A 24,429-nucleotide genomic window follows, 5' to 3' on the forward strand; every position below is an offset into this window, starting at 1 on the left:
ACGTGGGGACCTGTGTGACCATGTATGGGTGAGGCACAATTGGCAACCCCACTCACCAGGTCCAGGTGAGGCCAACCTGCAGGCGATGGAGAGGAACCGTGTCCCGATGATGCCCAGGTAGGGACCAGAGTTACCAGGCCCAAGTGAGGCCAACCTGCAGGCCATGCAGTGGAACCATATCCCTATGATGCCCAGGTAGGGACCAGAGCCACCAGGTCCAAATGAGGCCCACATGGAGCATATTCACTAGGTCCAGGTGAGGCCCAGTTGAGGACCAGAGTCACCAGATCTGGTTGAGGCCTAGAGGGATACGAGAATCCCCTGTTCCAGGTGACATCCAGATGGGGACCAGTGTCACCAGAGAAGGGTAAGGCTCAGAGAGGTTCCAGAGTCATCATGTCCAGGTGAGGCTCAGGTGTAGAACAGAGTCACCATGTACCAATGATGCCCAGATGAGGACCAGAGTCACCAGGTCTGGGTGACGCGCAGATATGATCAGAGTCACCAGTTCCAGGTGAGGCCAAGAAAGAGTCCACAGCAATCAGGTCCAGGTGGGGAACAAAGTCACCAGGACTGGGTAGACCCAGATGGGGACCAGATTCACCAGATCTAGGTGAGGCCCAGGTGGTGACCAGAGTCCCCGAGTCTGGGAGAGGACCAGGTAATGACCAGATTCACCAGGTCCAAGAAGCCCACGTGTGGACCTGAGTCAACACGTATGGGTGAGGCCCATGTGGCAACCCGACTCACCAGGTCCAGGTGAGGCCAACATGCAGGTTAGAGTCACCAGATCCAGGTGAGGCCCTAGTGGGGACCGGAGTCACAAGTAAATGTGAGTCTACAAGAACACCACAGTCAACAGGGCCAGGTGTGTTTCAAGTGGGAACGAGAGTCACCAGGTCCAGGTGACACCCAGGTGGGGACCACACTCACCAGGTCCAGATTGAGGTCTAGGTGGGGGGACAAGATTCATCAGGACCAGTTAAGGCCAAAGTGTGGAGCAAAGTTATCATGTCCAGGAGAGGCCCAGGTGGGCAACAGTGTAACCATGTCCCATTGATGCCAGGTGGGAAAAGAGTCACAAGGTCCAGACGAGGCCTAAGTGAGGACTAGATTCACCAGGTCCTGTTGAGGCCCAGCTGAGGACCAGTGTACCCAGCTCCGGGAGAGTCCCAGAGGGGGACCAGAGTCACCCGGTTCTGGTGATATCCAGGGGTGACCAGAGTCACCACATCAGGTTGAGGCCCAGAGGGGGACGAGAATCACTAGGTCCAGGTGAGGCCCCGATGTGGAACTGAGAAACCAGGTACCATGATGCCCATATGAGGACCTGAGTCACCAGGTCCAGGTGAGGTCCCTGTGGGAACCAGTCACCTCATCCAGTAGAGGCCCGGGTGGGACCACAGTCACCAGGTCCAGGTAAAGTCCAGGTGGGGACCAGAGTCTCCAGATCCAGGTGAAGCCCAGGTGGCGACCACAGTCACCAGATCCAGGGTAGTCTCAGGTGCAGACCAGAATCACCAGGTTCAGGTGAAGTGCAGGTGGCAACCACACTCACCAGAAACCGGTGGACCCTGGTGAGGACCAGAGTCATGAGGTACCTGCAAACCTAGAAACACTGCAGCCACCAGGTCCACATGATGTTCATGTGGGAACGAGAATCACCAGTTACAGGTGAGGACCAGTGGTGATCCGACTCACCATGTCCAGGTGAGACCCAGGTGGGAGCCAGTGTCACCATGACCATTTGTGGCCCAGGTGAAGACTAGAGTTAATAGGTCCGGCTGGGTCACTGTCAGTGAACAGTGTAACCATATCATGATGCGACACAGGTGGGTACCAGAGACACCAGGTCCTGGTGAGGTCAACCTTCAGGCCAGAGTCACCAGATCCACGTGAGGCCCTAGTGGGGACCGGAGTCACCAGGTAAATGTGCGTCTACAAGAACCCCACAGTCACCAAGTCCAGGTGTTGTTCATGTGGGAACGAGAGACACCAGGTCCAGGTGAGAACCAGATGGCGACCACAGTCACCAGGTCCAGATTGAAGCCTAGGTGGGGGGACCAGAGTCATCAGGACCAGTTGAGGCCAAAGTGTGGAGCAAAGTTATCATGTCCAGGTGAGGCCCAGGTGAGGAACAGAGTAACCATGTCCCATTGATGCCAGGTGGGAAAAGAGTCACAAGGTCCCGATGAGGCGCAGGTGGCAACAGGATTCTCCAAGTCCAGGTGAGGCACAGGTGGCGACCAGTCACCAGATCCATGTGAGGACCAGCTAAGGACCAGATTCACCAGGACCAAGTGAAGCCCAAGGGGTGACCAGATTACCAGGTAAGGGTGAGGCCCAGAGGGGGAACCAGAGTAACCAGTTTAGTTTGAGGCCCAGAATGGGACCAGAGGTCCGTGGTCAAAGTGAGGCCCAGGTGTGGAATAGAGTATCCAGGTTCGAATGATGCCTGGGTGAGGACCAGAGTCACTAGGGCCATGCAGGCCCAGATGGGGAACAGAATCACTAGGTCCTGGTGAGGTATAGAAAAAGACCACAGTTACCAGTATCAGGTGAGCCCCTTGTGGGAACCAGAGCCACTGTATCCAGCAGAGTCCCAGGTCCATGTGAAGCCCACGTGAGGACCAGATTCACCAGGTCTAATTGAGGCATAGCTGGGGACAAGAGTCACCAGGTCTGTGTGCGGCCTAGGTGGGGCAAGATTCAGCAGTACTGAGTTATGTCAAAGTGGTGACGAGAGACACCAGGTCCAGGTGAGGCCAAACTGATTACCAGATTCACCACATCCAGGTGAGGTCCATGTTGGAAATAGAGTCAACAGGTCCAGGAGAGGTCCATGTGGGGACCAGAGTCACTATATCCAGGTGAAGTCCAGGTGGGGACCAGAGTCACCAGATCGAAGTGAAGCCCAGGTGGGGACCAGAGTCACTAGGTTCAGATGAGGCCCAGGTGAGGACCAGAGTTACCAGTTACACGTGAGGATCCGATGGGGATCAGAGGCAACAGGTCCATGTGAGGCCGGCTTGGGGACCATCGTCAACAGGTCCACTTGGGACCCAGGTGTGAAACACAGTAAGCAAGTCCAGGTGAGTCCCCCGTGGTGACAAGAGTCACCACGTCCAGGTGAGGTCCAGGTGGGGACCAGGATCACCAGGTACAGGGGAGGCCCTTGAAAGAACCAGAGTCAAGAGTTCGAGTTCAGGCGCAGGTGGCAACCAGGGACAGCAGGTCCAAGTCAAGCCAAAGGGGACTTCACAGTCACTAGGGCACGGTGAGACCCAGAGCGGGAGCATAGTCACATGGTCCAGGTGAGGTTCAGTTGTGGAACACAGCCACCAGGTCCCAATTTTGCCCAGTTGAGGACCATGGTCAACAGGGCCAGGTGAGGCCCAGATGGGGACCGGAGTCCCGAAATCCAGGTGAAGCCCAGGTGGGGACCACAGTCACCAGATCCAGTGTAGACTCAGGTGCAGACCAGAATCACCAGGTCCAGGTGTGGTGCAGGTGGCAACCAAACTCACCAGGTCCCGGTAAGGCACTGGAGGGGTACATGAGAAGTCACGAGGTACATGAGAAGCTAGAAACACATGGGATCCCTGGTTGGCGCTGCGGTTTGGCGCCTGCCTTTGGACCAGGGCGCGATCCTGGAGACCCGGGATCGAATCCCACGTCGGGCTCCCGGTGCATGGAGCCTGCTTCTCACTCTGCCTGTGTCACTGCCTCTCTCTCTCTCTGTGACTATCGTAAATAAATAAAAATTAAAAAAAAAGATGCTAGAAACACTGCGGCCAACAAGTCCAAATGATCTCCATGTGGGAACGAGAATCACCAGTTACAGGTGAGGACCAGGTGGGGATCCGACTCACCATGTCCAGGTGAGACCCAGGTGGGAAACAGTGTCACCATGTCCAGGTGTGGCCCAGGTGAAGACCAGAGTTAATAGGTCCGGCTGGGTCACTGTTAGTGAACAGTGTAACCATATCCTGATGCTGCCCAGGTGGGTAGCAGAGACACCAGGTCCTGGTGAGGCCCAAGTGGGACCAGAGACATGAGGTCCAGGTGAGGTCTCGATGGGAACCACAGTCACCAGGTCAGGTGAGGCCATGCTTAGGATCAGAGTCACCAGTTCCAGGTGAGGCCCAGGTGGAGCCAGAGTCACCTGGTACAGAAGAGACCAAAGTCAGGACCAGAGTTACAAGGATCAGGTCACTCCAAGTAGGAATAGAGTAATCATGTCCCGGGGATGCCCAGGTAGAACCAGAGTCACCAGGCCCAGATGTGGCGCAGGTGGGGAGCATGTTCACTAGGTCCCGTTGAGGCCCAGTTGAGGACCAGAGTCACCAGGTCTACGTGAGGCCTAGAGGGGTACCAGATTCACCTGGTCTGGTGACAAACAGATGTGGACCAGAGTCCCCATGTCAGGCTGAGGCCCAGAGTGGATCCAGAGTCAACTTATCCAGGTGAGGCTCAGGTGTGGAACACTATATCCAGGTCATAATGATCCACAGGTGAGGACCAGAATCACCAGATCTGGGTGAGGCCCAGTTAGCATCAGAGTCAGCAGTTCCAGGTTAGCCAAGAAGGAGTCCACAGCAATCAGGTCAAGGTGGGGAACAAAGTCACCAGGACTGAGTGAGGCCAAGATGGGGACCAGATTCACCAGGTCCAGGTGAGGCCCAGATGGTGACCAGAGTCCCCAGGTCTGGGAGAGGACCAGGTAAGGACCAGATTCACCAGGTAGAAGAGGCCCACATGGGGACCTGAGTCACCAATTATGGGTGAGGCCCAGGTGACATCCCCACTAACCAGGTCCATGTGAGGCCAACCTGCAGGCCAAGTCACCCGATCCACGTGAGGACCTAGTGGGGACTGGAGTCACCAGTTAAAAATGATTCTACAAAAACAACACAGTCACCAGATCCTGGTGTGGTTCATGTGGGAACGAGAGTCACCAGGTCCAGGTGAGACCCAGGTGGGGACCACAGTCACCAGGTCCAGTTGAGGCCCAGGTGGGACCACAGTCAACAGGTCCAGGTGAGGCCTAGTTCGGGGGAACAGAGTCATCAGGACTAGATGAGGCCAAAGTGTAGAGCAAAGTTATCAGGTCCATGTGAGGCCCAGTAGTGGAAGAGTAACCATGTCCCATTGATGCCAGGTGGGAAAAGAGTCACAAGGTCCAGACGAGGCCTTAGTGAGGAGGAGATTCACCAGGTCCTGTTGAGGCCCAGTTGAGGACCAGTGTCCCCATCTCCGGGTGAGTCCCAGAGGGGCACCAGTGTCACCCGGTTCTGGTGATATCCAGGTGGGGACCAGAGTCACCACGTCAGAGTGAGGCCCAGAGGGGGACGAGAATCACTAGGTCCAGAGGAGACCCCGATGTGGAACTGAGAACCCTGGTCCCTTGATGCCCTTATGAGGACATGAGTCACCAGGTCCAGGTGAGGTCCCTGTGGGAACCAGTCACCTCGTCTAGGTGAGGCCCAGGTGGGACCACAGTCACCAGGTCCAGGTGAGGCCCAGGTATATAGAGAGTATCCAGGTCCCAATGATACCCAGGTAAGGACCAGAGTCAACAGGTCCAGGAGAGGACCAAATATGGATGAAAGTCATTGTGTTCCAGGTGAGGCCAGAAGGAGACCACAGGAACCAGGTCCAGGAGAGCCCCATATGGGAACCAGAGCCAACAGATCAGGGTGAGGTCCAGTTGTGACCACAGTCAGAAGGTCCAGGTGAGGCGCAGGAGGCAACAGGATTCACCAAGTCCAGGTCAGACCCAGGTGGCACCAGTCACCAGATCCAGATGCGGACCAGCTAAGGACCAGATTCACGAGACCCAAGTGAAGCCCAAGGGGTGACCAGAGTCACCAGGTAAGGGTGAGGCCCCGAGTGGGAACCAGAGTAACCAGTTTAGTTTGAGGCCCAGAATGGGACCAGAGGTCCCTGGTCAAAGGTAGGCCCAGGTGTGGCATAGAGTATCCAGGTCCCAATGATGCCTGGGTGAGGACCAGAGTCACTAGGGCCATGCAGGCCCAGATGGGGAACAGAATCACTAGGTCCTGTTGAGGCATAGAATAAGACCACAATCACCAGTATCAGGAGTGCCCCTTGTGGGAACCAGAGCCACTCTATCCAGCTGAGTAACAGGTCCATGTGAGCCCCACGTCAGGACCAGATGCATCAGGTCGAATTGAGGCATAGTTCGGGACAAGAGTCACCAGTTCTGGGTGCGGGCTAGGTGGGGCAAGATTCAGCAGTTCTGAGTTAGGGCAAATTGGGTACGAGAGACACCAGGTCCAGGTGAGGCCAAACTGAGGACCAGAGTCACCAGATCCAGGTGAGGTCCATGTTGGAAAGAGAGTCACCAGGTCCAGGAGAGGTCCAGGTGGGAACCAGAGCCACTAGATCCAGGTGAAGTCCAGGTGGGGACCAGAGTCACCAGATCGAGGTGAAGCCCAGGTGGGGACCAGAGTCACTAGGTCTAGATGAGGCCCAGGTGAGGACCAGAGTTACGAGGTACACGTGAGGATCCGGTGGGGATCAGAGGCAACAGGTCCATGTGAGGACGGCTTGGGGACCATGATCAACAGGTCCACTTGAGACCCAGATGTGGAACACAGTAAGCAGGTCCAGGTGAGTCCCCCGTGGTTACAAGGGTCACCACGTACAGGTGAGGCCCAGGTGGGACCAGGATCACCAGGTACAGGGGAGGCCCTTGAAAGAACCAGAGTCAACAGTTCGAGTTCTGGCGCAGGTGGCAACCAGGGTCAGCAGGTCCAAGTCAAGCCAAAGTGGAATTCACAGTCACTAGGGCACGGTGAGACCCATAGGGGGAGCATAGTCACATGGTCCAGGTGAAGTCCAGTTTTGGAACACAGTCACCAGGTCCCAATTTTGCCCAGTTGAGGACCATGGTCCCAGGGCCAGGTGAGGCCGAGGTGGGGACCGGAGTCCCGAAATCCAGGTGAAGCTCAGGTGGGGACCACAGTCACAAGATCCAGGGTAGTGTCAGGTGCAGACCAGAATCACCAGGTCCAGGTGTGGTGCAGGTGGCAACCAAACTCACCAGGTCCCGGTGAGGCACTGGTGGGGACCCGAGTCACGAGGTACATGAGAAGCTAGAAACACATGGCATCCCTTGGTGGCGCAGCGGTTTGGCGCCTGCCTTTGGCCCAGGGCGCGATCCTGGAGACCCGGGATCGAATCCCATCTCGGGCTCCCGGTGCATGGAGCCTGCTTCTCCCTCTGCCTGTGTCTCTGCCTCTCTCTCTCTCTGTGACTGTCATAAATAAATAAAAATTAAAAAAAAGATGCTAGAAACACTGCAGCCAACAGGTCCAAATGATCTCCATGTGGGAAAGAGAATCACCAGTTACAGGTGAGGACCAGGTGGGGATCCGACTCACCATGTCCAGGTGAGACCCACGTGGGAAAAAGTGTCACCATGTCCAGGTGTGGCCCAGGTGAAGACCAGAGTTAATAGGTCCGGCTGGGTCACTGTTAGTGAACAGTGTAACCATATCCTGATGCTACCCAGGTGGGTGGCAGAGACACCAGATCCTGGTGAGGCCTAAGTGGGACCAGAGACATGAGGTCCAGGTGAGGTCCCGATGGGAACCACAGTCACCAGGTCAGGTGAGGCCATGCTTAGGATCAGAGTCACCAGTTACAGGTGAGGCCCAGGTGGAGCCAGACTCACCTGGAACAGAAGAGGCCAAAGTCAGGACCAGAGTTACCAGGATCAGGTCACTCCAAGTGGGAATAGAGTAACCATGTCCCGATGATGCCAAGGTAGAACCAGAGTCACCAGGCCCAGATGTGGCGCAGGTGGGGAGCATGTTCACTAGGTCCCGTTGAGGCCCAGTTGAGGACCTGAGTCACCAGGTCTAGGTGAGGCCTAGAGGGGTACCAGATTTACCTGGTCTGGTGACATCCAGATGGGGTCCAGAGTCCCCAAGTCAGGCTGAGGCCCAGAGGGGATCCAGAGTCAACATATCCAGGTGAGGCTCAGGTGTGGAACAGAGTATCCAGGTCATAATGGTCCACAGGTGAGGACCAGAGTCACCAGATCTGGGTGAGGCCCAGTTAGCATCAGAGTCAGCAGTTCCAGGTTAGCCAAGAAGGAGTCCACAGCAATCAGGTCCAGGTGGGGAAGAAAGTCAACAGGACTGGGTGAGGCCCAGATGGGGACCAGATTCACCAGGCCCAGGTGATTCCCATGTAGTGACCAGAGTTACCAGTTCCGGGTAACCACCAGGTAAGGACCAGATTCACCAGGTCCAAGTGAGGCCCACGTGGGGACCTGTGTCACTAGGCAAGGGTGAGGCCTAGGTGACAAACCCACTCACCAGTTCCAGGTGAGGCCAACCTGCAGGCCATGCAGAGGAAACAGGTCCCAAAGATGCCCAGGTTGGGACCAGATTTACCAGGTCCAGGTGAGGCCAACCTACAGGCCATGCTTGGAACCAGGTCCCGAGAATGCAGGTAGGGACCAGAGTTACCAGGTCCAGGTGAGGCCAACTTGCAGGTCATGCAGTGGAACCATGTCCCTATGATGCCCAGGTAGGGACCAGAGTCACCAGGTCCAAATGAGGCCCAGATGCAGCATATTCACTAGGTCCAGGTGAGGCCCAGTTGAGGATCAGAGTCACCAGATCTGGTTGAGGCCTAGAGGGGTACCAGAATCTCCTGGTCCAGGTGACATCCAGATGGGGTCCAGAGTCACTAGGTCAGCGTGAGGCCCAGAGTGGTTCCAGAGTCATCATGTCCAGGTGAGGCTCAGGTGTGGAACAGAGTCACCAGGTACCAATGATGCCCAGGTGAGGACCAGAGTCACCAGGACTGGGTGACGCGCAGATAGGATCAGAGTCACCAGTTCCAGGTGAGGCCAAGAAAGTGACCACACCAATCAGGTCCAGGTGGGGAACCAAGTCACCAGGACTGGGTGAGGCCCAGATGGGGACCAGATTCACCAGGGCCAGGTGAGGCCCAGTTGGGGACCAGAGTCCCCGGGTCTGGGAGAGGACCAGGTAATGACCAGATTAAAAGGTCCAAGAGGCCCACGTGGGGACCTGAGTCACCAGGTTTGGGTGAGGCCCAGGTGGCAACCCCACTCACCAGGTCCAAGTGAGGCCAATCAGCAGGCCAGAGTCACCAGATCCACGTGAGTCCCTAGTGGGCACCGGAGTCACCAGGTAAATGTGAGTCTACAAGAAAACCACAGTCACCAGGTCCAGGTGTGGTTCATGTGGGAACGAGAGTCACCAGGTCCAGGTGAGACCCAGGTGGGGACAACAGTCTCCAGGTCCAGATTGAGGCCTAGGTGGGGGGACCAGGGTCATCAGGACCAGTTGAGGCCAAAGGGCGGAGCAAAGTTATCATGTCTATGTGAGGCCCAGGTGCGGAAGAGAGTAACCATGTCCCATTGATGCCAGGTGGGAAAAGAGTCACAAGGTCCAGACGAGGCCTAAGTGAGGAGTAGATTCAGCAGGTCCTGTTGAGACCCAGTTGAGGACCAGTGTCCCCAGGTCCGGATGAGTCCAAGAGGGGGACCAGAGTCACCCGGTTCTGGTGATATCCAGGTGGGGACCAGAGTCAACACGTCAGTGTGAGGCCCAGAGCGGGACGAGAATCACTAGGTCCATGTGAGGCCCCGATGTGGAACTGAAAACCCAGGTCTCATGATGCCCATATGAGGACCTGAGTCACCAGGTCCAGGTGAGGTCCCTGTGGGAACCAGTCACCTCGTCCAGGTGAGGCCCAGGTGGGACCACAGTCACCAGGTCCAGGTGAGGCCCAGGTATATAAGAGAGTATCCAGGTCCCAATGATGGCCAGGAAAGGACCAGAGTCAACAGGTCCAGGAGATGCCCAAATATGGATCAGAGTCATTGTGTTCCAGGTGAGGCCAGATGGAGACCACAGGAAACAGGTCCAGGAGAGCCCCATATGGGAACCAGAGCCAACAGATCCAGGTGAGTTCCAGGTGGGACTACAATCACAAGGTCCAGGTGAGGCGCAGGTGGCAACAAGATTCACCAAGTCCAGATGAGGCCCAGGTGGCGACCAGTCACCACATCCAGGTGCAGACCAGCTAAGGACCAGATTCACCAGGCCCAAGTGAAGCCAAGGGGTGACCAGAGTCACGAGGTAAGGGTGAATCCGAGAGGGGCACCAGAGTAACCAGTTTAATTTGAGGCCAAGAATGGGACCAGAGGTCCCTGGTCAAAGAGGGGCCCAGGTGTGGAATAGAGTATCCAGGTCCCAATGATGCCTGGGTAAGGACCAGAGTCACTAGGGCCATGCAGGCCCAGATGGGGAACAGAATCACTAGGTCCTTGTGAGGCATAGAAAAAGACCCGAGTGACCAGTAACAGGTGAGACTCTTGTTGGAACCAGATCCACTCTATGCAGCTGAGTCCCAAGTCCATGTGAGGCCCACGTGAGGACCAGATTCATCAGGTCAGGTCGAATTGAGGCATAGCTGGGGACAAGAGTCCCCAGGTCTGGGTGCATCCTAGGTTTGGCAAGATTCTGCAGTTTTGAGTTAGGTCAAAGTGGGGACGAGAGACACCAGGTCCATGTGAGGCCGAACTGAGGACCAGAGTCACCAGATCCAGGTGAGGTCCAGGTGGGGACCAGAGTCACCAGATCCAGGTGAAGTCCATGTGGGGACCAGAGTCACTAGGCCCAGATAAGGCCCAGGTGAGGACCAGAGTTACCAGGTACACTTGAGGCCCCGGTGGGGATCAGAGAAAGCAGGTCCATGTGAGGCCGGCTTGGGGACTATGGTCAAGAGGTGTACTTGAGGCCCAGGTGTAGAACACAGTAAGCAGGTCCAGGTGAGTCCCCGGTGGTGACAAGAGTAACCACGTCCAGGTTAGGCCCAGATGCGGACCAGGATCACCAGATACAGGGGAGGCCCTTGAAAGAACCAGAGTCAACAGTTCGAAGTCAGACTTAGGTGGCATCCAGGGTCAGCAGGTCCAAGTCAGGCCAAAGTGGGGTTCACAGTCACTAGGGCACGGTGAGACCCAGAGGGGGACCAGAGTCACCTGGTCCAGGTGAGGTCCAGTTGTGGAACACAGTCACCGGGTCCCAATTTTGCCCAGTTGAGGACCATGGTCAACAGGGCCAGGTGAGGCCCAGATGGGGACCGGAATCCACAAATCCAGGTGAAGCTGAGGTGGGGACCACAGTCACCAGATCCAGGGTAGTCTCAGGTACAGACCAGAATCACCAGGTCCAGGTGAGGTGCCGGTGGCAACCAAACTCACCAGGTCCCAGTGAGGCCCTGGTGGGGACCAGAGTCACGAGGTACATGAGAAGCTAGAAACACATGGGATCCCTGGGTGGCGCAGCGGTTTGGCGCCTGCCTTTGGACCAGGGCGCGATCCTGGAGACCCGGGATCGAATCCCACGTCGAACTCCCTGTGCATGGAGCCTGCTCCTCCCTCTGCCTGTGTCTCTGCCAATCTCTCTCTGTGACTATCATAAATAAATAAAAATTTAAAAAAAGAAGCTAGAAACACTGCGGACAACAGGTCCACATGATCTCCATGTGGGAATGAGAATCACCAGTTATAGGTGAGGACCAGGTGGGGATACGACTCACCATGTCTAGGTGAGACCCAGGTGGGAACCAGTGTCACCATGTGCAGGTGTGGCCCAGGTGAAGACCAGAGTTAATAGTTCCGGCTGGCGCACTGTTAGTGAACACTGTAACCATATCCTGATGCTACCCAGGAGGGTCCCAGAGACACCAGGTCCTGGTGAGGCCCAGGTGGGACCAGAGACATGAGGTCCAGGTGAGGTCCCGATGGGAACCACAGTCACCAGGTCAGGTAAGGCCATGCTTAGGATCAGAGTGACAGGTTGCAGGTGAGGCCGAGGTGGAGCCAGAGTCACCTGGTACAGAAGAGGCCAAAGTCAGGACCAGAGTTGCCAGGATCAGGTCAGTCCCAGTGGGGAATAGAGTAACCATGTCCCGATGATGCCCAGGTAGAACCAGAGTCACCAGGTCCAGATGAGGCGCAGGTGGGGAGCATGTTCACTAGGTCCCGGTGAGGCCCAGTTGAGGACCAGATTTACCAGGTCAAGTTGAGGCATAGAGGGGTACCAGATTCACCTGGTGAGGTGACATACGGATGGGGACCAGAGTCACCATATCAGGCTGATGCCCAGAGGGGCTCCAGAGTCATCATGTCCAGGTGAGGCTCAGGGGTGGAAGAGTTTATCCAGCTCATAATGGTCCACAGATGAGGACCAGAGTCACCAGAACTGGGTGAGGTCCAGTTAGGATCAGAGTCACCAGTTCCAGGTGAGGCCAAGAAGGAGTCCACAGCAATCAGGTCCAGGTGGGGAACAAAGTCACCAGGACTGGATGAGGCCCAGATGGGGACCAGATTCACCAGGCCCAGGTGATTCCCAGGTGGTGACCAGAGTTACCAGTTCCGGGTGAGGACCAGGTAAGGACCAGGTTCACCAGGTCCAAGTGAGGCCCACGTGGGGACCTGTGTCACTAGGCATGAGTGCGGCCCAGGTGACAAACCCACTCACCAGGTCCAGGTGAGGCCAAACTGCAGGCCATACAGAGGAACCAGGTCCCAATGATGCCCAGGTAGGGACGAGAGTTACCAGGTCCAGGTGAGGCCAACCTACAGGCCATGGAGTGGAACCATGTCCGATGATGCCCAGGTAGGGACCAGAGTCACCAGGTCCAAATGAAGCCCAGATGGAGCATAATCACTAGGTCCAGGTTAGGCCCAGTTGAGGACCAGAGTCACCAGACCTGGTTGAAGCCCAGAGAAGTACCATGATTTCCTGGTCCAGGTGACATCCTTATGGGGACCAGAGACACCAGGTCAGGTTGATGCCCAGAGAGGTTCCAGAGTCATCATGTCCAGGGGAGCCTCAGGTGTGGAACAGTGTCACCAGGTACCAATGATGCCCAGGTGAGGACCAGAGTTACCAGGTACACGTGAGGCCCCGGTGGGGTTCAGAGGCAACAGGTCCATGTGAGGACGGCTTGGGGACCATGGTCAACAGGTCTACTTGAGGCCCAGGTGTGGAACACAGTAAGCAGGTCCAGGTGAGTCCCCGTTGGGGACAAGAGTCACCACGTGCAGGTGAGGGCAAGGTGGACACCAGGATCGCCAGGTACAAGGGAGGCCCTTGAAAGGACCAGAGTCAACATTTCGATGTCGGGGGCAGGTAGCAACCAGGTTCAGCATGTCGAAGTCAGGCCAAAGTGGGGTTCACAGTTACTAGGGCACGGTGAGACCCAGAGGGGGACCAGAGTCACCTGGTCCAGGTGAGGTCCAGTTGTGGAACACAGTCAACGGGTCACAATTTTGCCCAGTTGAGGACCATGGTCAACAGGGCCAGGTCAGACCCAGATGGGGACCGGAGTCCCAAAATCCAGGTGAAGCCCAGGTGGGGACCACAGTCACCAGATCCAGGGTAGTCTCAGGTGTAGACCAGAATCACCGGGTCCAGGTGAGGTACAGGTGGCGACCACACACACCAGGTCCCGGTGAGACCCTGGTGGGGACCAGAGTCACTAGGTACATGAGAGGCTAGAAACACTGAAGCCATCAGGTCCACATCATGTCCATGTGGGAACGAGAATCACCAGTTACACGTGAGGACCACGTGGGGATCCGACTCACCATGTCCAGGTGAAACCCAGGTGGGAACCAGTGTCAGCATGTCCAGGTGTGGCCCTTGTGAAGACCAGAGTTAATAGGTCCGGGTGGGTCACTGATAGTGAACAGTGTAACCATATCCTGATGCTACCCATGTGGGTACAAGAGACACCAGGTCCTCGTGAGGCCCAGGTGGGACCAGAGACTTGAGGTCCAGGTGAGGTCCCGATGGGAACCACAGTCACCATTTCAGGTGAGGCCATGCGTAGGATCAGAGTCACGAGTTACAAGTGAGGCCCAGGTCGAGCCAGAGTAACCTGGTACAGAAGAGGCCAAAGTCAGGAGCAGAGTTACCAGGATCAGGTCAGTCCCAGTGGGGAACAGAGTAACAATGTCCCGATGAAGCCCAGGTAGAACCTGAGTCACCAGGTCCAGATGAGGCGCAGTTGGGGAGCATGTTCACTAGGTCCCGGTGAGGCCCAGTTGAGGACCAGAGTCACCAGGTCAAGTTGTCGCCAAGAGGTGTACAGGATTCACCTGGTCTAGGTGACTTCCAAATGGGGACCAGAGTCACCATGTCAGGCTGAGGCCCAGGGCGGTTCCAGAGTAGTCATGTCCAGGTGAGGCTCAAGTGTGGAACAGAGTAAGCAGGTACCAGTGATGCCAAGGTGAGGACCACAGTCACTAGATCTGGGTAACGCGCAGATAGGATCAGAGTCACCAGTACCAGGTGAGGCCAAGAAAGAGTCCACAGCAATCAGGTTCAGGTGGGGAACAAAGTCACCAGGACTGGGTGAGGCCTAGATGGAGACCATATTCACCAGGTCCAGGTGAGGTCCAGGTGTTGACCAGAGTCCCCAGGTCTGGGAGAGGACCAGTAAGGACCAGATTCACCAGATCCAAGAGGCCCACGTGGGGACCTGAGTCACCAGGTATGGGTGTGGCCCAGGTGGCAACCCCACACAACAGGGCCAGGTGAGGCCAACCTGCAGGCCAGAGTCATCAGATCCAGGTGAGGCCATAGTGGGGTCCGGAGTGACCAGGTAAATGTGAGTCTATAAGTACACCACAGTCACCAGGTCCAGGTGTGGTTCATGTGAGAACGAGAGTCACCAGGTCCAGGTGAGACCCAGGTGAGGATAACAGTCACCAAATCCAGATTGAGGCCTAGGTGGGGGGATCAGAGTCATCAGGACCAGTTGAGACCAAAGTGTGGAGCAAATACATCATGTCCAAGTGAGGCCCAGGTGGGGAACAGAGTAACCATATCCCATTGATGCCAGGTGGGAAAAGAGTCACAAGGTCCAGACGAGGCCTAAGTGAGGAGTAGATTCACCAGGGCCTGTTGAGGCCCAGTGGAGGACCAGTGTCCCCAGCTCCGGGTGAGTCCTAGAGGGGGACCAGAGTCACCCGGTTCTGGTGATATCCAGTTGGGGACCAGAGTCTCCACGTCAGGGTGAGGCCGAGAGGGGGACGAGAATCACTAGGTCCAGGTGAGGCCCCGATGTGGAACTGAGAAACCAGGCCCCATGATGCCCATATGAAGACCTCAGTCACCAGGTCCAGGTGAGGTCCCAGTGGGAACCAGTCATCTCGTCTGGGGAGGACCAGGAGGGACCACAGTCACCAGGTCCAGGTGAGTCCCAGGTGGGACCACAGTCAACAGGTCCAGGTGAGGCCCAGGTATATACGAGAGTATCCAGGTCCCAATGATGACCAATTACGTAACAGAGACAAGAGGTCCAGGAGAGGCCCAAATATGGATCAGAGTCATTGTGTTCCAGGTGAGGCCAGATGGAGACCACAGGAACCAGGTCCAGGAGAGCCCCATATGGGAACCAGAGCCACCAGATCCAGGTGAGGTCCAGGTGGGACCACAGTCACAAGGTCCAGGTGAGGCGCAGGTGGCAACATGATTCACCAAGTCCAGATGAGGCCCAGGTGGCGACCAGTCACCAGATCCAGGTGCGGACCAGCTAAGGACCAGAATCACCAGGCCCAGGTGAAGCTCAAGGGGTGACCAGTGTCACCAGGTAAGGGTGAGGTCCAGAGGGGAAACAGTGTAACCAGTTTAGTTTGAGGCCCAGAATGGGACCAAAGCACCCTGGTGAAAGAGAGGCCCAGGAGTGGAATAGAGTATCCAGTTCCGAATGATGCCTGGGTGAGGACCAGAGTCACTAGGGCCATGCAGGCCTAGATGGGGAACAGAATCACTAGGTCCTGGTGATTCATAGAATAAGACCACAGTCACCAGTATCAGGTGAGCCCCTTGTGCGAACCAGAGCCACTGTATCCAGCTGAGTCCCAGGTCCATGTGAAGCCCACGTGAGGACCGGATTCATCAGGTCTAATTGAGGCATAGCTGGGGACAAGAGTCACCAGGTCTGTGTGCGGCCTAGGTGGGGAAAGAATTAGCAGTTCTGAGTTAGGTCCAAGTGGGGACGAGAGACACCAGGTCCAGGTGAGGCCAAAGTGAGGACCAGAGTCACCAGATCCAGGTGAGGTCCATGTTGGAAAGAGAGTCACCAGGTCCAGGAGAGGTCCAGGTTGGGACCACAGTCACTAGAACCAGGTGAAGTCCAGGTGGTAACCAGAGTCCCCGGGTCTGGGAGAGGACCAGCTAAGGACCAGATTCAACAGGTCCAAATGAGACCCACGTGGGGACCTGAGTCACCAGCTATGTGTGAGGCCTAGGTGGCAACCCCACTCCCCAGGTCCAGGTGAGGCCAACCTGCAGGCCAGAGTCACCAGATGCAGGTGAGGTCCAGGTGGGGACCAGAGTCACCAGATCCAGGTGAGGTCCATGTTCAAAGAGAGTCACCAGGTCCAGGAGAGGTCCAGGTGGGGACCAGAATCACCAGATCCAGGTGAAGTCGAGGTGGGGACCAGAGTCACCAGATACAGGTGAAGCACAAGTGGGGACCAAAATCAATAGGTCAAGATGAGGCCCAGGTGAGGACCAGAGTTACTAGGTACACGTAGGCCCCGGTGGGGATCAGAAGCAACAGGTCCATGTGAGGCCGGCTTGGGGACCATGGTCAACTGGTCTACTTGAGGCCCAGGTGTGGAACACAGTAAGCAGGTCCAGGAAGTCCCCGGGGGTGACAAGAGTCACCACGTCCAGGTGAGGCCCAGGTGGGGACCAGGATCACCAGGTACACGGGAGGCCATTGAAAGAACCAGAGTCAACACTTCGAGGTCAGGAGCAGGTTGTAACCAGGGTCAGCAGGTCCAAGTCAGGCCAAAGTGGGGTTCACAATCACTAGGGCACGGTGAGACCCAGAGGGGGACCAGAGTCACCTGGTTCTGGTGAGGTTCAGTTGTGGAACACAGTCACCGGGTCCCAATTTTGCCCAGTTGAGGACCATGGTAAACAGGGGCAGGTGAGGCGCAGATGGGGACCGGAGTCTCCAAATCCAGGTGAAGCCCAGGTGGGGAACACAGTCACCAGATCCGGGGTAGTCTCAGGTGCAGATCAGAATCACCAGGTCCAGGTGAGGTGCAGGTGGAAACCACACTCACCAGGTCCTGGTGAGGCCCTGGTGGGGACCAGAGAGACGAGGTACACGATAAGCTAGAAACACTGCAGCCACCAGGTCCACATGATGTCCACGTGGGAACGAGAATCACCAGTTACAGTTGAGGACCAGGTGGCGATCCCACTCCCCATGTCCAGGTGAGACACAGGTGGGAGCCAGTCTAACCATGACCAGGTGTGGCCAAGGTGAAGACTAGAGATAATAGGTCCGGCTGGGTCACTGTTAGTGAACAGTGTAACGATATCCTGATGCTACACAGGTGGGTATCAGAGACACCAGGTCCTGGTGACCCCGAGATGGGACCAGAGACCTAAGGTCCAGTTGAGGTCCCGATGGGAACCACGGTCACCATGTCAGGTGAGGCCATGCTTAGAATCAGAGTCACCAGTTACAGGTGAGGCCCAGGTGGAGCCAGAGTCACCTGGTATAGAAGAGGCCAAAGTCAGGACCAAAGTTACAAGGATCAGGGCAGTCCCAGTGGGGAATAGAGTAACCATGTCCCATTGATTCCCAGGAAGAAACAGATTCGCCAGGTCCAGATGGGGCGCAGTTGGGGAGCATAATCACTAGGTCCCGGTGAGGCCCAGTTGAGGACCAGAGTCACCAGGTCAAGTTGAGGCCTAGAGGCGTACCTGATTCCCCTGGTCTAGGTGACATCCACATGAGGACCAGAGTCACCACGTCAGGGTGAGGCCCAGAGTGGATCCAGAGTCATCATGTCCAGGTGAGGCTCAGGTGTGGAACAGAGTATCCAGGTCATAATGATCCACAGGTGAGGACCAGAGTCACCAGATCTGGGTGAGGCCCAGTAAGGATCAGAGTCAGCAGTTCCAGGTGAGGCCAAGTAGGAGTCCACAGCAATCAGGTCCAGGTGGGAGCAAAGTAACCAAGCCTGGGTGAGGCCCAGATGGGGACCAGATTCACCAGACCCAGGTGATTCCCAGGTGGTGACCAGAGTTAGCAGTTCCGGGTGAGGACCAGGTAAGGACCAGATTCACCAGGTCCAAGTGAGGCCCACGTGGGGCCTTTGTCACCAGGTATGAGTGAGGCCCAGGTGGCAAGCACACTCACCAGGTCCAGGTGAGGCCAACCTGCAGGCAATGCAGAGAAAGCGTGTCCCGATGATGCCCAGGTAGGGACCAGAGTTACCAGGTCCAGGTGAGGTCAACCTGCAGGCCATGCAGTGGAACCATGTCCCGATGATGCCCAGGTAGGGACCAGAGTCACCAGGTCCACATGAGGCCCAGATGGAGCATATTCACTAGGTCCAGGTGAGGCTCAGTTGAGGACCAGAATCACCAGATCTGGTTGAGACCTAGAGGGGTACAAGAATCATCAGGCCCAGGTGACATCCAGATGGGGACCAGGGTCACGAGGTCAGGGTGAGACCCAGAGACGTTCCAGTGTCATCATGTCCAGGTGAGGCTCAGGTGTGGATCAGAGTCTCCAGGTACCAATGATGCCCAGGTGAGGACCAGAGTCACCAGGTCTGGGTGACGCTCAGATAGGATCAGAGTCACCAGTTCCAGGTGAGGCCAATTATTAGTCCACAGCAATCAGGTCCAGGTGGGGAACAAATTCACCAGGACTGGGTGAGACCCAGATGGGGACCAGATTCAACAGGTCCAGGTGATTCCCAGGTGGTGACAAGGGTTACCAGTTCTGGGTGAGGACCAGGTAAGGACCAGATTCACCAGGTTCAAGTGAAGCCCACGTGGGACCTGTGTCACCAGTTATGGGGAGACCCAGGTGGCAACCTCATTCACCAGGTCCAGGGGAGGCCAACCTGAAGGCCATGCAGAGGAACCATGTCCCGATGATGGCCATGTAGGGACCAGAGTTACGAGGTCCAGGTGAGGCCAACCTGCATGCAATGCAGTGGAACCATGTCCCGATGATGCCCAGGTGGGGACCAGAGTCACCAGGTCCAAATGAGGCCCAGATGGAGCATATTCACTACGTCCAGGTGAGGCCGAGTTGAGGACCAGAGTCACCAGATCTGGTTGAGGCCTAGAGGGGTACCAGAATCTCCTGGTCCAGGTGACATCCTGATGGGGACAAGAGTCACCAGGTCAGGGTGAGGCCCAGAGAGGTTCCAGAGTCATTAAGTCCAGGTGAGGGTCAGCCTGTGGAACAGAGTCACCAGGTACCAATGATGCCCAGGTGAGGACCAGAGTCACCAGGTCTGGGTGACGCACAGATAGAATCAGAGTCTCCAGGTCCAGGGGAGGCCAAGAAAGTGTCCACAGCAATCAGGTCCAGGTGGGGAACAAAGTCACCAGGACTGAGTGAGGACAAGATGGGGACCAGATTCACCAGGTCCAGGGGAATCCCAGGTGGTGACCAAAGTTACCAGTCCGGGTGAGGACCAGGCAAGGACTAGATTCAACAGGTCCAAGTGAGGCCCACGTGGGGACCTGTGTCACCAGGCATGGGTGAGGCCCCGGTGGCAAGCCCACTGACCAGGTCCAGGTGAGGCCAACCTGCAGGCCATTCAGAGGAACCATGTCCCGATGATGACCAGGTAAGGACGAGAGATACCACATCCTGGTGAGGCCAACCAGCAGGCCATGCAGTGGAACCATGTCCCGATGATGCCCAGGTAGGGACTAGAGTCACCAGGTCAAGGACAGGCCCAGAGAGGTTCCAGAATCATCATGTCTAGGTGAGGCTCAGGTGAGGAACAGAGTCACCAGGTACCAATGATGCCCAGTTGAGGACCAGAGTCACCAGATCTGGTTGAGTCCTAGAGGATTACCAGTATCACCTGGTCCAGGTGACATCCAGATGGGGACCAGAGTCACCAGGTCAGGGTGAGACCCAGAGAGGTTCCAGAGTCATCATGTCCAGGTGAGGCTCAGGTGTGGAACAGAGTCACCAGGTACCAATAACTCCCAGGTGAGGACCAGAGTCATCAGATATGGGAGATGCGCATATAGGATCAGAGTCACCAGTTCCAGGTGAGGCCAAGAAAGGGTCCACAGCAATCAGGTCCAGGTGGGGAACAAAGTCACCATGACTGGGTGAGGCCCAGATGGGCACCAGATTCACCAGGTCCAGGTGAGGCCCAGGTGGGACCACAGTCATCAGGTCCAGGTGAGGCCCAGGTATATAAGAGAGTATCCAGGTCCCAATGATGCCCAGGTAGAACCAGAGTCACCAGGTCCAGATGAGGCGCAGGAGGGAAGCATATCCACTAGGTTCCGGTGAGGCCCAGTTGAGGACCACAGTCACCAGGTCTAGTTGAGGCCTAGAGGGGTACCAGATTCACCTGGTCTAGGTGACATCCACATGGGGACAAGAGTCACCGTGTCAGGGTGAGGTCCAGAGGGGATCCAGCGTAATCATGTCCAGGTGAGGCTCAGGTGTGGGACAGAGTATCCAGATCATAATGGTCCACAAGTGAGGACCAGAGTCACCAGATCTGGGTGAGGCCCAGTTAGGATCAGAGTCACCAGTTCCAGGTGAGGCCAAGAAGGAGTCCACAGCAAACAGGTCCAGGTGGGGAACAAAGTCCCCAGGACTGGGTGAGGCACAGATAGGGACCAGATTCACCAGGTCCAGGTTAATCCCAGGTGTTGAACAGACTTACCATTTCCGGGTGACAACCAGGTAAGGACCAGATTCAACAGGTCCAAATGAGGCCCACATGGGGACCTGAGTCACCAGGTATTGGTGAGGCCAGGTGGCAAGGAACTCCCCAGGTCCATGTGAGGCCAACCCGCAGGCCATGCAGAGGAACCATGTCCCGATGATACCCAGGTAAGGACGAGAGATACCACATCCAGGTGAGGCCAACCTGAAGGCCATGCAGTGTAAGCATGTCTCAATGATGCCCAGGTAGGGACTAGAGTCACCAGGTCAGGGACAGGCCCAGAGAGGTTCCAGAATCATCATGTCCATGTGAGGCTCAGGTGTGGAACAGAGTATCCAGGTGATAGTGGTCCACAGGTGAGGACCAGAGTCACCATATCTGGGTGAGGCCCAGTTAGGATCAGAGTCACCAGTTCTAGGTGAGGCCCAAAAGGAGTCCACAGCAATCAGGTCCAGGTGGGGAACAAAGTCACCAGGACTGGGTGAGGCCCAGATGGCGACAAGATTCTCCAGGTCCAGGGCATTCCCAGGTGGTGACTAGAATTACCAGATTCACCAGGTCCAGGAGGCCCAAGTGGGCACCTGAGTCACCAGGTATGGGTGAGGCCCAGGTGGCAACCCCACTCACCAGGTCCAGGTGAGGAAAACCTACAGACCAGAGTCACCAGAACCAGGTGAGGCCCTAGTGGGGACTGGAGTCACCAGGTAAATGTGAGTACAAGAACACCACAGTCACTAGGGCCAGGTGTGGTTCATGTGGGAACGAGAGTCACCAGGTCCAGGTGAGATCCAGGTGGGGACCACAGTCACCAGGTCCAGATTGAGGCCTAGGTGGGGGGACCAGAGTCATCAGGAGCAGTTGAGGCCAAAGAGTGGAGCAATGTTACTATGTCCAGGTGAGGCCCAGGTGGGGAACAGAGTAACAATGTCCCATTGATGCCAGGTGGGAAAAAGTCACAAGGTCCAGACGATGCCTAAGTGAGGAGTAGATTCACCAGGTCCTATTGAGGGCCAGTTGAGGACCAGTGTCCCCATCTCCGGGTGAGTCCCAGAGGGGGACCAGAGTCACCGGTTCTGGTGATATCCAGGTGGGGACCAGAGTCACCACGTCAGTGTGAGGCCCTGAGGGGGACGAGAATCACTAAGTCCAGGTGAGGCCACAATGAGGAACTGAGAACCAGGTCCCATGATGCCCATATGAGGATCTGAGTCACCAGGTCCAGGTGAGGTCCCTGTGGGAACCAGTCACCTCATCCACGTGAGGCCCGGGTGGGACCAAAGTCACCAGGTCCAGGAGAGGCCGAGGTATATAAGAGAGTATCGAGGTCCCAATGATGCCCATGTAAGGACCAGAGTCAACAGGTCCAGGAGAGGCCCAAATATGGATCAGAGTCATTGTGTTCCAGGTGAGGCCAGATGGAGACCACAGGAACCAGGTTCTGGAGAGCCCCATATGGGAAACAGAGCCACCAGATCCAGGTGAGTTCCAGGTGGGACCACAGTCACAAGGTCCAGGTGAGGCGCAGATGGCAACAGTATTCACCAAGTCCAGATGAGGCCCAGGTGGAGACCAGTCACCAAATCCAGGTGAGAACCAGCTAAGGACCAGATTCACCAGGCCCAAGTGAAGCAAAAGTGGTGACCAGAATCACCAGGTTAGGGTGAGGCCCAGAATGGGTCCATAGGTCCCTGGTCAGAGTGAGGCCCAGGTGTGGAATAGAGTATCCAGGTCCCAATGATGCCTGGGTGAGGACCAGAGTCACTAGGGCCATGCAGGCCCAGATGGCGAACATAATCACTAGGTCCTGGTGAGGCATACAATAAGACCACAGTCAGCAGTGTCAGCTGAGCCCCTTGCAGGAACCAGAGCCACTCTATCCAGCTGAGTCCCAGGTCCAGGTGAGGCTCCCGTGAGGGCCAGATTCATTAGGTCGAATTGAGGCATAGCTGGGGACAAAAGTCACCAGATCTGGGTGCAGCCTAAGTTGGGCTAGATTCAGCAGTTGTGAGTTAGGTCAAAGTGGGGACGAGAGACGCCAGTTCCAGGTGAGGCCAAACTGAGTACCAGAGTCACCAGATCCATGTGAGGTGCATGTTTGAAAGAAAGTCACCAGGTCCGGGAGAGGTCCAGGTGGGGACCAGAGTCACCAGTTCCAGGTGCGGCCAAGAAGGAGTCCACAGAAATCAGGTCCAGGTGGGGAACAAAGTCACCAGGACTGGGTGAGGCCTAGATGGGGACCAGATACACAAGGTCCAGGTTATATCCAGGTGGTGACCAGATACCAGTTCCGGGTGAGGACCAGGTAAGGACAAGATTCACCAGGTCCAAGTGAGGCCCACGTGGGAACCTGTGTCACCAGGCATAGGTGAGGCCCAGGTGGCAACGCCACTGTCAAGGTCCAGGTGAGGCCAACCTGCATGCCGTGCAGAGGAAACATGTCCCGATGATGACCATGTAGGGACCAGACTTACCAGGTCCAAGTGAGGCCAACCTGCAGGCCATGCAGTGGAACCATGACCCGATGATGCCCTGGTAGGGACCAGATTCACCAGGTCCAAAAGAGACCCAGATGGTGCATATTCACTAGGTCCAAGTGAGGCCCAGTTGAGGACCAGGGTCACCAGATCTGGGTGAGTCCCAGAGAGGTTCCAGAGTCATCATGTCCAGGTGAAGCTCAGGTGTGGAACAGAGTCACCAGGTCAGGGGGAGGCCCAGAGTGGTTCCAGAGTCATCGGGTCCAGGTGAGGCTCAGGTGTGGAAGAGAGTCACCAGGTACCAATGATGCCCAAGTGAACCAGAGTCACCAGATCTGGGTGAGGCGCAGATAGGATCAGAGTCACCAGTTGCAGGTGAGGCCAAGAAAGAGTTCACAGCAATCAGGTCCAGGTGGGGAACAAAGTCACCAGACCTGGGTGAGACCCAGATGGGGACCAGATTCACCAGGTCCAGGTGAGGCCCAGGGGGGGATAGAGTCCCCGGGTCTGGGAAAGGACCAAGTAAGGACCAGATTCACCAGGTCCAAGAGGCTCACGTGGGGACCTGAGTCACCAGCTATGTGTGAGGCCTAGGGGGCAACCCCACTCACCAGGTCTAGGTGAGGCCAACCGGCGGGCCAGAGTCACCAGATCTAGGTGAGGCCCTAGAGGGGACTGGAGTCACCAGGTACATGTGAGTATACAAGAACACCACAGTCACCAGGTCCAGGTGTGGTTCATCTGGGAACGAGAGTCATGAGGTCCAGGTGAGACCCAGGTGGGGACCACAGTCACAAAGTCCAGATTGAGGCCTAGGTGGGGGACCAGAGTCATCAGGACAAGTTGAGGCCAAAGAGTGGAGCAAAGTTATCATATCCAGGTGAGGCCCAGGTGGGGAACCAACTCACCATGTCCAGGTGAGACCCAGGTGGGAACCAGTGTCACCATGTCCAGGTGTGGCCCATGTGAAGACCAGAGTTAATAGGTCCGGCTTGCTCACTGATAGTGAACAGGGTAACCATATCCTGATGCTACCCAGGTGGGTACCAGAGACACCAGGTCTCGGTGAGGCCCAGGTGGGATCAGAGACATGAGGTCCAGGTGAGGTCCTGATGGGAACCACAGTCACCTGGTCAGGTGAGGTCATGCTTAGAATGAGTGTCACCAGATAAA

Source organism: Canis aureus, chromosome 30 (genome assembly GCF_053574225.1).
Source record: "Canis aureus isolate CA01 chromosome 30, VMU_Caureus_v.1.0, whole genome shotgun sequence".
Lineage (NCBI taxonomy): Eukaryota > Metazoa > Chordata > Mammalia > Carnivora > Canidae > Canis > Canis aureus.